The sequence below is a fragment of the Mangifera indica genome, chromosome 2 (genome assembly GCF_011075055.1).
Source record: "Mangifera indica cultivar Alphonso chromosome 2, CATAS_Mindica_2.1, whole genome shotgun sequence".
Taxonomy (NCBI): domain Eukaryota; kingdom Viridiplantae; phylum Streptophyta; class Magnoliopsida; order Sapindales; family Anacardiaceae; genus Mangifera; species Mangifera indica.
Window position 1 is genome coordinate 8,016,287 of NC_058138.1, and position 17,244 is coordinate 8,033,530.

Here is a 17,244-nt window from a genome sequence, read left to right on the forward strand (position 1 = left end):
TTTTATAATCGGATTGGATATCGAATTCGTGGAGATGATGCTCTAATCCAATCGGTGATTAGATCAATTGATTGGTGGTCAGATCAGTTAACTATTCAAAAATAATATTAAAAAAACTTTGTATAATTTATAATTAAATATATAATTTGAATTATTTTATATTAAAATAAGTTTAATTTGATGATATATATATTAAAACTGATAAATGAGGTCTTGATTTAAATTTTCATAATGAATTTTTGATAAACAAATCAATTTTTTATATTGATTGAGTTGAATTTGATTTTATATATGGTCTAATTCGTTTTATTAACAGTTGGTGGTTCAACTAATCCTACCGATTGATCCAATCTAGTTTTTAAAATCATGTATATCATCATGTAATCATGTGTTGTCTTATCTTTAATTTAAAAATACTAAATCACTTAGTGATATGTTATTATTTATGCACATAATACTACTCAAACTTTTAAATAGTCAGCTGTTAGTTTTAACCCCAAAAATTAACGACAAGGGGGCAAATGTTATTTTTTCATAAAATATGGCGCCTAAGATTCCAAGAAACGTCTAGGAGTGTCTCTTTTTTTAACCATTGTTTATTGGTCAAATGACTATTCACCCACTAATTATTGAAAATTCAAACTTTCACCCATTAGTTAAATTTTATTATAACTATCAAAAATAAAATTGTTATTTAAAAATTTTATTTAAACTCATATTTTCTATTATCCCTAAGTTTCAATTTTTTTTACCCATTAAACTCATGTTTCCCAAGTTTAAAAACTCACTTTTCCCCCCCAAATTTAAGGTTGCAAACTTCTTCCCATATACAATCACCCCCCTAATGTTTTAGAAAGTAGTTACAATTGAACACAACTTCTTTTCTCCTTCTCTCTAATAATGATTCGTCAAAAACAACAATCAAATCTCTTTCTCCTCTCTTCCTTCTCCCTCTTGGTCAACTTCCCTTTATTATCTAACCGACCTTATTAGAGACAAAGATGATTAATCTTCATCTTAGATGAAACAAAATCATACTTGTCTCTAACAAAGAAAGCCAAATAGTGAAAGAGAGTGACCAGAAGGAAAAGAGAAGGGAGGAGGAAGAAATTCAACCACCGCCTTTGACAAATCGTTGCCAAAGAGAAAGAGAAATAACTTGATGTAACTTCAAGCCCAAAGTCAATAACAAATTTTTACTGGCCCAAACTAAGGTAAATGATAGCATAACAAATAGTTTTTCATCCTATAACGCATGCAAGATAAGCCCAACTCATTTCAATTAGGCCCTACCTATCCAATCCAAGTCTTGGGTAGCCCAAATAGCCCAACTTTTACTTTGGGTTATAACATGTTCAAATAAGACAAAATTATGCATCTTTGATGGAAAAAGCATATAAGAGACAAAACATTAAATCGAGACTCTATATTAGTTAAAGACAAAATTTCTTTTGACGCCTACTACTTGTTCACTTCTTTTATAGCAAAGTATGTGAATTTGGTTTGACCTTCATTTTGGGCAAAGACATTGATGACTTTCCTATCCAGCTATTTGTTTACTCTATTTGCGGCAAAATATTTGAATTTGAATTAAAATTCATCATTTGTACTAGTTTTAAGGGTTCCAGCTTAAGATCATGGGTTTATCCTTATGGTCAAACATTATATTGTGGTTTATGAGGTACCTTTACTTGTTTATTATACCACCTTGTATTTGACCTATATATATGGCCATTTTTTTCACTTGTTATTTTTAGACTTGAATGATATTTGAATGAAACTTTTAAATTGCTCTTGAGAGAGTTTTATTTCCTTTATCCAAATCTTTATCTAGGTTTGGTAGTGGACAACCAAATTGATGGCATTGCCTTTAGACTTAGATTTTCTTGGCATTTTATACTTGTAAGTTTATTGTATTTTTCCTCATTTTGCTTGATTAAATTCTCTCATAAAGAGATTGTGTTTTGAAAAGTCATCTTAATTTGACTGGAATCACATCATAAAGCTAGAGTCAATTATAACTTTCTAAAAAATTAAGGGGGCAACTGTATATAAGAAAAAGTTTGTAACGCTAGACTTGGAAGAGAGAGGGGGGGGGGGGGGGGGGAGGGGTGAATGTGACTTTTTAAACCTAAAAAATACTAGTTTAAGGGATAATAATAAAAATTTGAAAATTTAACGATAATAAAAAATATAAGTTTTAATAAAATTTTTAAATAATAATTTTATCTTTAATAATTACAATGAAATTTAATTAATAAATAAAAATTTAAATTTTTAATAATTAATAAGTAAAAAATTATATTTGTACCAAATCATCGGTGGGATAGCCATTAGGCCTCGTTTATTTTGTAAAGACATTTGCGGAACTAGGCGTATGATAAGTTTGGTTATTGTGATATGGCAATGCATCATTTATGATGAGGTCATTCAAAGTGTTGAACACGTATTGACTTTTAGTGTCTTATAAGTTATAACAGCTGTTAGATGATCTGACCATAAAATGAGGAAGGGCTGATCTGATCCAACGGAAAAACTACTTGTGAAATTAACATATACGTCATTAAGAAGTATATCACGTCATGATTAATTTAATTTTATTTGAATTATAAATTTAAAAGTTCAAAATTATTAAGTAATACCTCCATTATTGGATTTGATTTGAAATGTGAAGGTGGGGATGACCATTTGATCCTAAAAATAGGATCATTGCCTTATTCCGTTCCATATGAGAAGAAAATTCTCTAACATTAGTATTGATACAAATAAAAATAAAAATAATCTTCTAAAGTAAGGACGAGAATATATTCATCTCATTTCAACTTCGTAGATTATTTAAAAATATAATTTATGAAAATATTTATTATATTTTTAATAATTTATCAAATAATCATAACTATGACAATATTTAATCTGAAGAGATAGAAAGGGGATAGAAAGAGGGTGGGGAAAGGGATGGGATGAGGAGATAATTATTTTTGGTGAATAGGGGACAAGAATTCTCGTTATTCTCACCTCTATCTCTTATTTAAGGTCAAATTTAAGTTAATCATGAATCAAATGAGTTAAGTTTGAGTCAATAATTGAACTCATTTTATAAAATAAACAAAGTTTGAATCGGTTCAATTTAAAATAAATCTAAAATAAAATTATTTTTAAATTAAATACAAATCTTAACTCATCAATTTTGAAACGAACTTAAACTAGTTATATGTCAATCTTAAATTGGATTTTGTTGTACAATTCAACGGTAATTTTATCGAATAATTAATATATATTTTGGTAAGATCTCTTTATCAAAATTTTAATTAATATGTTTTGTTATTAACATCTACCATCCATGCCCATAAGAAGCAAAATGAAATCTACAATAATTAAATTAAATTAAACACCAAATTCATTTATATTTTTAAATAGCCACCGATAATTTGAAGAAGGACAATAACAATATAGATAAATGTTACAAATTTGTGTTTCTTTTAACTTTAGTCCAAATTATTTTGCAACGATTAAAAAATATTGGGGTTTCTTTTAACAATAAAGATATATTTTAACATATATTGCAATAATTTTTTTAAATAAAAAATTGGGATTTATGAGATAATAAATTCATTCTTTAATATTATATATCATAACGTAGAATATATCTTTTAAAAAAATAATAAAAATAATTAAAAATTCTAAATATTATATCATTATTTTAAAAACTATGTGGGCACCCCTTAATATTTTAAAATTTCTCAGATTTACCACCTCATCACTTTCCAAAAAAAGTATAATAATTTATATAGATAATATATATCGTATGATACTCATTGTATCTTATCAATATAATACATTTTAGGTTACTTATCATTTTTTATTTATATTGTATTATACCATAAAATTCATATTATATATTATAGAATATTAATAAAGTGAAATGACTAATTCCCATCTAAAGTATAATAAAAACTCAAAATGACTTTCGTTGATTTTTGAAAACTTAAATGCCCACTTATCCGTTACTTTTTACTGTTACAATTAGAGGTAAAATCATTATTTAAAGATTTTTATTTAAACGAAAAATGTTATTTCTTTTTCCACCTTAGTTTTAAAAAATAATTATTTTCCCCCTAACTTAATTTAAAAAAATTAACTTTCACCCCTTTTTTAGGGTTTTATATTTTAAAATGAATAGTCACCCCTCTCTAACTTTGAAACGTTGCACTTATACCAGAAAAACTTTATTTCATCTTTTCGCCAATCGTTCTTCCCTTTTTGGTGGTTTCTCAACACGAAAACCATCAAAAATTTGATTGAAATGATCAGATTTTGGTGACGAATCTATATAAAAATCACACAGATTTGTCCAATGGCAAAGTAGTTTATATGCAACGACTACTTTCTTATTTTCCAGAAAATTTTGTCTAATAAATGATACTCATTTTCTTCGATCCTTCGCATCACACTTCATTTTCTTCAATTCTCTCTCAAACCAATAAAAATGCTAGCTATAGTGTACAATATGTGAAAAAACGAAATTCATAATGTACAATATATGAGCGCCAAAATTGGCTAACTAATTTCGTCCAAAACATAGCGTATCTACATGTGTAATATGATGATGCAACGTCACCGTAACACCTTACTTTATTACTACTGTGTTACCTTCTGCTCCAGCCAACTTCTTGTTCAGTTTATATCATGGAGCTACTCGCAGAAGAGAGGCGACCGATCTGGAGGTTCATTGATGGAGGAATGCAGGCTGTCGTTGTGTTCAATTTATGAAGATTTTGTGATGGACAGGACCAAAAGTGAAAGAGAGAGAAGGTGCAAAAGGAAGAACGGTGGATCGCAGCGAGACAAAGCTCGTGTTCGAAGCTATAGTCAAAATTTCGGGTAAATTGTTAATTATCCGATATTTCCGTTGGATAAAGAAGTTAAAACGATGCCGCAGCCTGTGATGTGATTCGATCATTTGTTTATAATTGGATTGAAAAAACATTTTAAAATATATGTTGAGTCTTAGCAGGACACGGATTTGGAGTGAGATTGAGTTTTGAGCTCTTTAAATTGAAAGCTTAAGAACGAATAGGATTGTGTAGTAGAAAAAATTTTTTCTTGATAATTTTCCAATTTGAGGTTCTTCATTTGATTGATTTATTTATTTTTACGTGCAATTGCAGGCAAAATTCGGGGCCATCCATCATTCCAGCATTCTCTGCAACCCCGTTCACGTTCTGATGGCTAAAAATTTACCATGGAGGACAATAAGTTCTGTAAATTATTATTATTATTATTTTTTGTGTTCTCGTCAAATAGGGCGATCTCTTAATTGAATCAGAGTGCAATTTCTGTTAGAAGTTTAGTTCTTCACCCAATTAAATTGTAAATTGTTACCCTTATATATATATATATATATATATATATATATATATATATATATATATATATATATATATATATATATATATATATATATATATATATATATTTATTTATTTATTTATTTTATATTACTATTCTCAAACAATATATTATGCTAGTAAGGCTAAATAATTAGGAAGTCATGAAGACTGACTAGGAGAAATTGTTACAAAAAAATAATAAAAGAGATCGGAAATAGAATTACATGTTCAGAATGAGGTGCTCATGATGGGAATTTCTTTTGGTGAAGAGGAGTTCATCCAAAGATTCGGGCGAATCAAATTACACAAAAGAACACTTTCGTTGCTACCAGATATATTACTGTATTCTTTTACACATGAAGTTTTCTTTTTCATCACTCAAACTTTTATTTTTTTGTCAATCAAACTACCGCTTAGGCTAGTTTATTTTTAGCATTGCTTACTGGTGAAACACAGTAGATTGGCACACAGCATAATTGACGAATTTATACTACTGAACTTTCAGAGCTGTACGGGGTCTCTGAGCAATGAAGCAACATGGTCTTTGGTCAAATAAGAATTGGTGTAGCAGTCATCGTCTTTGTAAAGAAGGTCTATTACACGTGAAAAATTAAGAATACGATCAAGCAGAGGCACTGGAGCAGCAGTTGGTTTAAGGAAAGCTTCATTTATATCTTTCCATGCATTTGCAATTTGCTCACGAAACACTTTAATCGTCTCTTCTTCTGAAACGCCATGTTCCTTCATGTGACATTCAATTGCTGAGGCAACATGTCCTCTCTTTTGCTCATGCTATACGGTTTAACAAAAACTTACACACTTATATATTGGTCATATTTCTGACTTAATTAATGAATGTAGTTCAGCACATACCTTGTGTCCAACTATGTCATCCATGAGTCTGCAAATTACTGAGGCAGCCTTCAAAACCTTAGGGTAGCTGAATAGCCATTCAAAGGCTTCTTTGGTTGCAACATCTTCCATTTCTACAAAAGATGTTGTGGGTAACAATTGGTACGCACTGGTAACCAATGCCATACTCATGTACTCATCTAGTGTTGGAAAATAATTTTCATGGCATCATTTCGCTTCAGTGTGATAATTTCTAACTATACTCTTCATCTGTCGAATCAAAATCCAATTTAACATCATTAGTAAGTATTAGGTACTGAGAATCTTATTTTTGTTTTAAACTATAATAATTGAAGTTTTGAAATGAAAAGATTCACCGCCTCTTTCGCAAAATCAAGACGGTATAATTTTTCTTGATTTGTCATTTCTGGTTCAATTTCACTGTAAATATCAAGGAGGGTCTTATAACATAGTTTCATGTAGTCAGACAATTGATCTATGACGCTTATATCCCACCTGAAAAAAGAAAAGATAATGATAAATTTTCGGTTAGAGAAGACCAGAGATCATTGAGAGTATGAAAAATATTACCTCTCAATGGCTGAGGTCAATAGCTCAAGTTCATCAATGGTACCATACACGTCATAGATGTCATCGATAATGGAAGTAATGGAGATTACTTTGGTTAAAAGTCGTCTACCCTTTAAATATTCTGGCTCAAAATACACTCCCAATATCCAGAAGTAACACTCAACAATTCTGTCTCTTGCAAAAGGTAGCTTCTGCGCGAAGTTTAAATCCTTCCACCACCTAATCACAACTTTATTAGAACGATAAAATGCATGAAATAAATCATATGGTTAATTTTATAATAACTTACTTAGTAATTACACTGAGTTCCTTCTGATGCAACTTCTGTAATATGTTAAAATCTAACTTTGCAAAAGTTAATATAACTTCATTGTGGGAAGCTTCTTCGTGATAGATGTTCATGTAATATCTTGCCTCCAGCCTAGGTAAGCTCTTGCGAAGAGGTCGAGTTAAGGCATGCTTAATTTGCCCTGCAAGATGAGAGCTGGGTTGAGTTGCTACCCAGGACTCAAGCTGATTCGTAGTGAAAGCAAGGGCTTCATCCAGTATCGTTTCTCCATGAATTCTGAGATGTGAGGCTTCGTAAAAGCTTAACATTCCTCGAACATCTTCTGTAAGAGATGCCTTAAAACTCCCATTATTGCCCTTGAACTTGTTGAACACATCTGCTCATTCACCGACAGCCCAACGCATCTAAATAACATACTATTCAAAGAAATTTAAAAAAAAAAAAAATGCTGAGGAGAAAGAACTTATAAAATATACCGCATGGGATTTTATAGCCATGTTGTCTAAGCAATCGGAATCTAAGAGAGATGGAGTATAGCTCATCAGTGTGATCTCCCAAGTCTGTTTCATTGTGAGCCTTATAGACTTCTTCCAAGATTTCCCTGACCTCACTTTCAAAATGATAAGACACCCCCAAGCGTTGGATTGCATTAACCAACTCAAGTTTTTGCTCAGGCTTATTTGCGTCATCCCTTAGCATGCTTATAATCTCCTCCTTCAGCTTCAGCAGTTCTGGGTTATCATCAGTATCCTGAACAAGCAAAATAGATTGGTAAGAAGATATGTAGGACATAATGCTTATATTATGATTAGTTAAGCAGCTTATCACTCCAGTTTGCAAATTCGAAGAAACAATTAATTTACCACAGAATCACTAGCATATGAGAGAAAATGATGCCCCCAAATGCTAGGATGATAATTTGCCGATCGACGTTGAGTTTCTTGCTTGGCATTATTTTCGACCGAAGAAGGAACGGCTAGAACTTGAAGAGACATTATAATTTATTTCAAGGAAAAAAGGATAAATAGCGTAGAATGCCTAATATAGCTTTGTTTTTCAAGAGATGGTGTGAGTTTGCAGAGTCTTCAGACACTATATATAGACACAGCCCGAGAAAAAGACAGCATGAAAATACCATAGAAGCTGTCATTTTATTTTATTTTTTGTTTTTGTCGTATATACGTTTATATCACTCGTTCAAAAATTTAAATAAAAATAACATAACAATATTATTTTTTTTTAAAATATCCTAATTGATATAACTTATATAAAAACAGAGAATACCATCTATCTTTTTTTTCTTAGCCTTTCAGTGCAGAATGAATCATTGCAGTATGAAAAAAAAATCTTCAACAAAGAAGACACGAGATTGAACAATAAAATTTATATGTTATGTTTTTTCTTTATGAACAATTAAAAATTAAATAATATATGGTATATTCATGTTTATGACTAGAGGTGTCAATAGATCGGGTCGGCTCAGGCTCAACCTATCAAGCTAATGGGCTGGGCCGAGCCTTTATATATTAATGGGCCGGTATATATATATATATATTATATTAAAATTTAATTATCAATAGTTTGAAGAATTTTAATGTTGAACTGAAATTATGAAAGCTTCACGTCAAAGCATATAAATTTATGCTTAAGATTTACAAACCATCTATGATTTCATGAAAATGTTCTGTTGGTGTGTATTTAGTGTTTTTTTTTTTTTTTTAAATGATAAAAGAATAGATTTTATATCAAGCAATCTTCATGATTGAATCTCTTTTACAGGTGACTAAAACTTACATGATAATATATCATCATATGATTAGAATATGTATATACATTCTAATAAAAAAAATAGTACATAAATTATCAAAAAAAATATAGTGTGTATATATGGATTTATTATAACACATCGTCAATAGTATACTTCTGAAAATATGACAATACTATAAAAGTTTTAGTATTTTTCACGAATTTTTTATTAAAAATTAATATAATAATTCAAATATAAAGTATTTAATTAACTATTAAACTTAATATAACATAATACAGTATCCAAATTTTTATACAATAAGTAATGTACAGACCACAGGGAAAAAAGCAAATTAATCAATTTAGATTTCAGACTTTAAATAAGAGTGAATCTTTGTACAGTCCACAAAGGAGAAAAATGCAAAATTAAAGCTGGGAATTAAAAAAGAAATATTGTTGAGTTTTTTTTTAAATATCAATGATATTTTTGTAAATAAATGAAAATTGAAGAGATAATTTTGTACTTTAAGTTTAGCCAAAAATTTAAAAATACGATAAATATAAAACATAATATATAATTCCTATTTATTACAAAAAAAGGTAAATCTGAAACTTTCTGGGACCGATCAGAATATAAAAAGTTTTCCCACAATTTTTTACCCCAAAAAAAAAATTTACCCACTTTTGACGAGCATAGTGAGGATGGAAAGTTTCCGAAGATAAACATGGTAATGTGACCATCAACAAACCCACTTTTGGGTAATTTGAGCCATCAACAAAAATGTGTCCAACGATTTTCAAGCAATCTGAACTGTCAGCAAACTCATTTACAGACCAAACTTTCCTTTCACGTTGATCTCCACCACCCTGATTGAGACTTGCATTATAAATTTCTAATGCGTGCAATCTAGTTGGCCATGGCGAGCAACCATTGACTACTTATGCCTCTCCCCTGTTCCAGAGACATCTAAAGTGAAGGAATATATGACATTCTAGTGCCCTTATTCTTTATTATTTTTCAGTCAGTTTATTCTATATTCTTTGTCCTATATTGTCTGCTTGGGTACTTAAAGAAGGAGCCTCGTAGACCTCCCGAGCTTTCAAAACCTACAATGAAGTATTTATTTTAGCCCTTAATTTATCAATATCACTAAGTACATATCTTCTATATCTTAAAAAAAAAAATTATTTAAACCTCATTTAATACGAAAGATTAAACCCTATAAAATTAATTAGATCTTACTTTTATATATGTATATATATACCCCAAAGACTATTTCCCACTCGAGGTATGTTGCTTTCAAAAGTTTTTCTCTTTTAACTTTGAAAATTTCAAATACCCATCTATGAATAGTTAAAATTAATGAAATCTTAACCCCTTAAAATTTTTTCTCTTTTTGGCCCTTAAACTTTAAAAACTAAAAGTTTTCTTCAACCTAAGTTTTAAAAAATGATAGTTTCCCCCTAGGGTTTCGTTTCAAAATTTTTGGTGTCATTACCAACGATCTCTCCCTCCTGAAGCTTTCTCTCCCTTTGACAATTTATCTCCACCTATTTAGACGTTTAATCGGCATCGAAGGAGTTAAAGAAAACAAAGAGCTTCGTTGGGGAAGACGAAGTCGTCTTCCACGGCTCCTCCGATATCGATTAGATGTCCAAATGGATAGAGAGGCGCTACCAGAGGGAGAGAAAGCTGTAAAGGGAGGGCTATCGACAATGGTGTCGGAGATTTAGAAATGAAACCCTAGGGGAAAATTATCATTTTTTAAAACTTAGGTTAAAGAAAATTTTTAGTTTTCAAAGCTTGGGGGGAGGGAAGAAATTATATTTTATTTTATTTTTAATATTATAAATAAAATAACGATTTTACCCTTATTACCATTAATTTTAACTGTTCATAAATAGCTATTTAAAATTTTTAAAGTTAAAAGAGAAAAACTTGAGAAAATAGCATTCCTTGGGTGGGAAATAGTCTTTTGGCTTTTATATATATATATATATATATATATATATATATATATATATGAAATATTATTTTTGTATCTTTATTAGACTTGAAGGAAGAATTTACGTTGATTCATTACTTTTATTGAATCATTTTTATTCTGTTGAGTATCATTTTTATTGAAAAAAGAAAAGATATTCATCGCCCCAATCATAAACTTCACATTTATCTGTAATTATCCATTAATAAAACTTCATATATACAATTTGAAGTATATAATTAAATATTTAGATAATATATCATTAAATAATTACATATTATTTTATATTTATTTAAAATCACCCATCATATATTATCTATATAATTAATTGTATTCTTAACATTATGTATACATAATTTTATCAGTAAAACTATATAAAAAAAAAAAGATATATTACTGTTAACTAGATTGCACGCATTAGAAATTTATAATGCAAGTCTCAATCAGGGTGGTGGAGATCAACGTGAAAGGAAAGTTTGGTCTGTAAATGAGTTTGCTGACAGTTCAGATTGCTTGATAACATATAATTATTTGTATATAAAATTATACACATTATTTACATACATATCTTTAATTATATTGTTTAGAATTATATTAAAAACATTGACAACAAATTTATACAACGTGCATACTATTTATTGCCTGATCAGAGCCAGCCACTGAACAAATGTGTACAACATGCATATATTGGTGAGTATAATTGTTCATTTTGCATTGGGATCAAAATTAAAATTTTCCCTTGCATTATGATTTATTAAAAAAATAAAAAATTATTACAAAAATAATTTATAAATATAAATAATTATTATATTTAGTTGTATATAATAAAAAAATAAAAAAATATTATTTTACTTAAATATTTTAATATATTTTTTATTTATTTGTTATATTGATTAAAAATGAAAGTATTTTTATGCTAAAAAATTGGATTGTCACCTAAAACGACAATTGCTTTTGGATTCAAGTCAAACCGTGGATATACTTTTTCAGATTTTAAAACCATGATTTCAAGGATTAGTGTGGGTCAGATATACTTTTTCAACCTCGTGTAGTGTACTTGAGAATACAAGGGGAACGTCACACTCAACCTCCAACTCATGGTGAAAAAATCACATTCAACCTGAATAAGTTAGGTGTGTTTAAAATAATGTAATTTATAACATTAATAGAAAGAAAGCTTCTAGAATTATAACAAGAAGCAAAATGAAGAAAGAAAAAAGCCTTTTATGTGAAGAAAGGTGTGTCTCAATTACATGAAGAGAGAGGGGTATTTATAGGAGAATTGCCGCCCCTCCGTAAAAATAACTTTCTTCCAAGCTAAGTTTCTAAAGCTATTAATGCATTCCCACTCCTTTGGCCGAATTTTCTTCTCATGTGCTTGCAATCAATCAATGCTTTCCCACCACCTTTTCTTGACTTAATTTGGTGGAAAGCCACCTGGCTTTGTAACACTCCCCCTTGGATTTCCACCACTTACAGATAATTATATTAACCTTGCTAAGGAAAAATCCAATGGGATAAAAACCAAAGCAAAGGAACATAATTATTAAAGGTCTTGTAAGATGGTGTTGGACGTGCTTAAACTGTCTCATTAAAAACCTTACTAGGAAAACCCAATGGGACAAAACCTAGTGAAGAGAAAAAGAGTACAGTGCACCTTTTGTCCAATACTTCAAAATTTTGCCTGATGAATGCTCCCCCTGATGAACACTCCCCCTCTTTGTAGTAGGATTAACTTGATTGCTTGTTAAGCCGCCTCATACCGATGTTATACACTAACTTCTCAAATGTTGATGTCGATAGTGTCTTAGTGAACAAATCTGCAAGATTCTCACTGGATCTTATTTGCTTGACATCAATCTTTTTACTCTGCTGGAGCTCATGAGTGTAAAAGAACTTCGGTGAGATATGTTTGGTTCGGTCTCCTTTGATATATCCACCTCTAATTTGGGTTATACATGCTGCATTGTCTTCATATAATATGGAAGGAGTGTTTGTTGTAAAAGGAAGACTGCATGCATTTCGGATATGATGGATGACAGACCATAACCATATACATTCTCGGTTGGCTTCATGGAGAGCTAAAATTTCTGAATGATTTGAAGAAATTGTAACCAAGGTCTGCTTGGTGGAACGCCATGATATAGCTGTGTCATTATAAGTGAAAACATATCTCGTTTGTGAACGGGCCTTATGGGGGTCAGAAAGATAACCAGCATCTGCATATCCAACCAAACTAGGATTTTTAGGGGATTTGACAGAATAAAATAATCCCAAATCTCTAGTTCCACGTAGGTAACGGAGTATATGTTTGATTCTGTTCCAGTGACGATGGGTTGGTGCAGAGCTAAATCGGGCCAATAAATTAACTGCGAAGGATATATCCAGTCTTGTACATTGGGCCAAATATAATAAGACTCCAATGGCATTAAGATATGGTACTTCAGGACCAAGTATCTTTTCATCTTCATCTTTAGGACGAAATGGGTCCTTTTTTGGATCAAGAGACCGAACAACCATTGGGGTGCTCAAAGGATAAGCCTTATCCATATTAAAGCGTTTTAATAATTTTTCAATATACGCTGATTGATGGATAAGTATTCCATTTGAATTGTGCTCGATCTGCAAGCTGAGACAATATTTTGTTTTCCCCAAATCCTTCATTTCAAATTCTTTTTTCAGATATTCAATAGTTTTTGAGAGCTCTTCAGGAGTCCCAATTAAATTCATATCATCAACATAAACTGCTACAATAGTAAATCTCGATTCTGACCTTTTGATAAAGACACATGGGCATATAGGGTCATTCACATGGCCCTCTTTTTTCAAATATTCATTGAGGCGATTGTACCACATACGTCTGGATTATTTTAATTCGTACAATGATCATTGTAATTTAATTGAGTACAAGCCTCTTGAATTGACCTTTTTTACTTCAGGCAATTTGTATCCTTCAGGGAGTTTCATATAAATTTCAGCGTCTAAATTTTCATACAAATAAGCAGTAACTACGTCCATTAAACGCATATCCAGTCTTTCAGAGACTGTTAAACTGATTAAATATCTGAATGTGATTATATCCATCACAGGTGCATATGTTTCATCAAAGTCTATACCGGGCCTTTGGGAAAAGCCTTGGGCTACAAGCTTGGCTTTATATCTAGCAATTTCATTTTTCTCATTTCTTTTTCTCACAAATACCCATTTATATCCAACGGGTTGTACGTCTTGAGGTGTTGGAACTACAGGCCCAAACACTTGACGTTTTGCTAGAGAATCTAATTCTGCTTGAATTGCTTCTTCCCATTTAAGCCAATCATGTCTTTGTTTGCATTTAGCCATAGTACGTGGTTCAAAATCATCATCATTCAGAATTTCAGTAGCTACTGCAAATGAGAATATGTCATCAATTATAAATGTTTTACGATTCCACACCTCTCGTGTATGAACATAATTTAAAGATATTTCAATATTCTCATTTTTCTGTTCTTCAGGAATTTGTACCACTTCAGGGGTTTGTGCCACTTCAGGGGCTTGAGTCTCTTCAGGGACCATAACCTCTTCTGGAGAAATATTTGTTTGATTATTTGCCTTTCTTTTTCGAGGAACAGTGTCATTTGATCCAACAGGTCTACCACGCTTCTGGCGTGAGGTAGATGGATCAGTCACGGCTCGAATGGACTGTTCAGCAGTCACATTGATTCTTGCTGGTGTATTAGCAGCTGGAACATGTGATCTTGTCACTTTTGCTGTTTCAACAAATGCATCAGGCATTTAGTTGGTAATAATTTGTAAACGCACTATCCTCTGAACTTCAGTTTCACTTTGGAATGTGCGAGGATCTAAATGAGACATTGTAGGTATATACCAAGTAAGTTCATGCCTAACTTCAGGAGACATTTTCTTTTCCCCTAAAGACGAGAAAGTTGTCTCATCAAAGTGACAATATGCAAATCGTGCAGTAAAAAGATCACCTGTTAATGGTTCCAGGTACATGATAATGGATGGTGAATTATATTCAACATATATTCTCAAACGACATTGGGGTCCTATTTTTGTGCGTTGAGGGGACGCAATAGGGACATATACAACACACCCAAATATTCTCAAATGAGATACATCAGGTTGGTAACCAAGAACCAATTGTAGAGGAGAATATTGATGATAAGAAGAAGGTCACAAGCGAATTAACGCTGCAGCATGTAATATAGCATGTCCCCACATAGAAGTAGGTAATTGGCTTTTCAGTAATAAAGTTCGTGCAATTACCTGGAGTCGTTTGATAAGAGACTCAGCTAATCCATTTTGTGTGTGGACATGCGGGACTGGATGTTCAACCTCAATCCCCATTGACATGCAATAATCATTAAATGTTTTGGATGTAAATTCACCAACATTATCTAGCCGTATTGACTTGATCAAATAATCTGCGAAATGTGCTTTTAATTTGATAATTTGTGCTAACAGTTTAGCAAATGTAACATTTCGGGTAGGCAATAAACAAACATGAGACCATTGTGCAGATGGATCAATTAAGACCATAAAATAACGAAATTGCCCACTTGGTGGATGAATGGGTCCACATATATCCCCTTGAATCCTTTGCAGGAATGATGGGGATTTACCTCCAATTTTGGAGGGGGATGGTCTTATTACTAACTTGCCTTGAGAACAAGCATTTATAAACTTGTTTGAAAATAGGTTGATTTGTGGTTTGATTATTGATATGCCTTGATTGAAACAAAAAGTAGAATAGATAAAAGTGCAGTGCGAAAAATAGACCATGCTATGGTTCATGAACTGACAGTTTTGGTTCAAACCCGTCGGTTTATGGTTCAAAAAAAAAAAAGGAACCTTAAACCATAACTATTTCAAGACAGTTCATAATCAATGGTTTCGATTCATGACTTTGATTCGAAATTGATATTGAATCATTGGTTATGATTCATGGCCCCAATTTATTTTTTAATTAATAATTATAATAATTAAAAATTAATAAAAGGCTTAGACTTAATTTTTCAATTAATCTTCCTACGTATCCTTTTGTGGTTTAGAACAATCAAAACCTACGTAGTTCTCTTATCGTTGTGTACCTGATTGCTGACGGTACCCCTTTACCTTATCATTCACCTCCGTTTTCTTGATTTCTGGTTCCAGTCATCGAACTATCCATAATTAAATCAAGAGATTATTCATTGAAGTCCACTTTTATATCTTGTTGGCATAATTCAACTTTTGTCCAATCGTCTATGCATATTTGGGCTTCAATAGATTTGAGAGTCAAATTTAATTGTTTCTTGTCCAATATATTGTCCTCTTGAATAAAAATTTGTTTCACTACAACAATTGATATCGATGCTGTTAGGACTTGTTTAATAATAACTACTAATATTGAAAATGTTGATGCATGTCGACTCCATCATTCTAGAACTGAAAAATCTTTATCTATATTACTATCATCAAACTCAAAAGTAGTGGTTAGAAAAATTTCAAACTCCGAGGTGGAGTTTGGTGTTCTTTTTAGTCTTTTGCCCCTTTACATCATAATACAATCATCATAACTAATATTTTGGATTGATAATGGGGCAACATGCGATAGACAAAAAGAAGAACCGCTTTGTTTATCATAAATTAATTAATATTTAATATAAATTTCTTTAATTAAATTCATAATGCTAGTTATAGTGTACAATAGTGATGCGAAGAATTATAATATTATAATAGGTGTATAGTGTACAATATGAGCTATAGTGTACAAAAGTCCATCTAATAATATAATAGGTGATATTTTTATTGCACATATAGTGAACAAAACATGAAAAATTATATGATTAGGTATATTATCTCAACTGATCACTTTTTTTTCATTTGGTGATGACACTATTTAAGCATAATTTATGTAAGACAATGTACAACCTATTTTTATGAGTGCTCTTATAAACATTTTAAGATATGATGTTATTAGAAATTTAAAATAATGAACTTAGTAAATTTAATGAAGATATTTCATTGATATTTGATTTTAAAACATCTAGTAATCGAGATTTATGATATATCTGTATGACTGGTTATTATATAAATTCAGATTAACAACTAAAAAAGAAAATATTCGTATTTTGTTTTTTAAAATATTTAAATACTGACATAACGATTTTTAAAGAATCAGCTTAAATTTTTACTAAATATTGAGTAGATTAAAAAATACCACATTTTATACTTCATTATCAAATGATAGTCATTTATTTAAAGTTGTGACATTTTAATCCACCTTATGAAGATAAAATATTTCATATCATATGTGCGTGATATATAATAAGTTTTTTTGTATAATATGAAATAAAATTAGCTAAAGAAGACATATATAATTACACATGCAATTATTTTTATTTCA

General features: G+C 30.7%; 1 pseudogene; it reads right to left on the reverse strand.

The window, feature by feature from the left end:
• Positions 1–5,850: 5,850 nt before the first annotated feature.
• Positions 5,851–8,152, reverse strand: LOC123206512 (annotated as a pseudogene).
• Between the last annotated feature and the right edge of the window lie 9,092 nt (positions 8,153–17,244).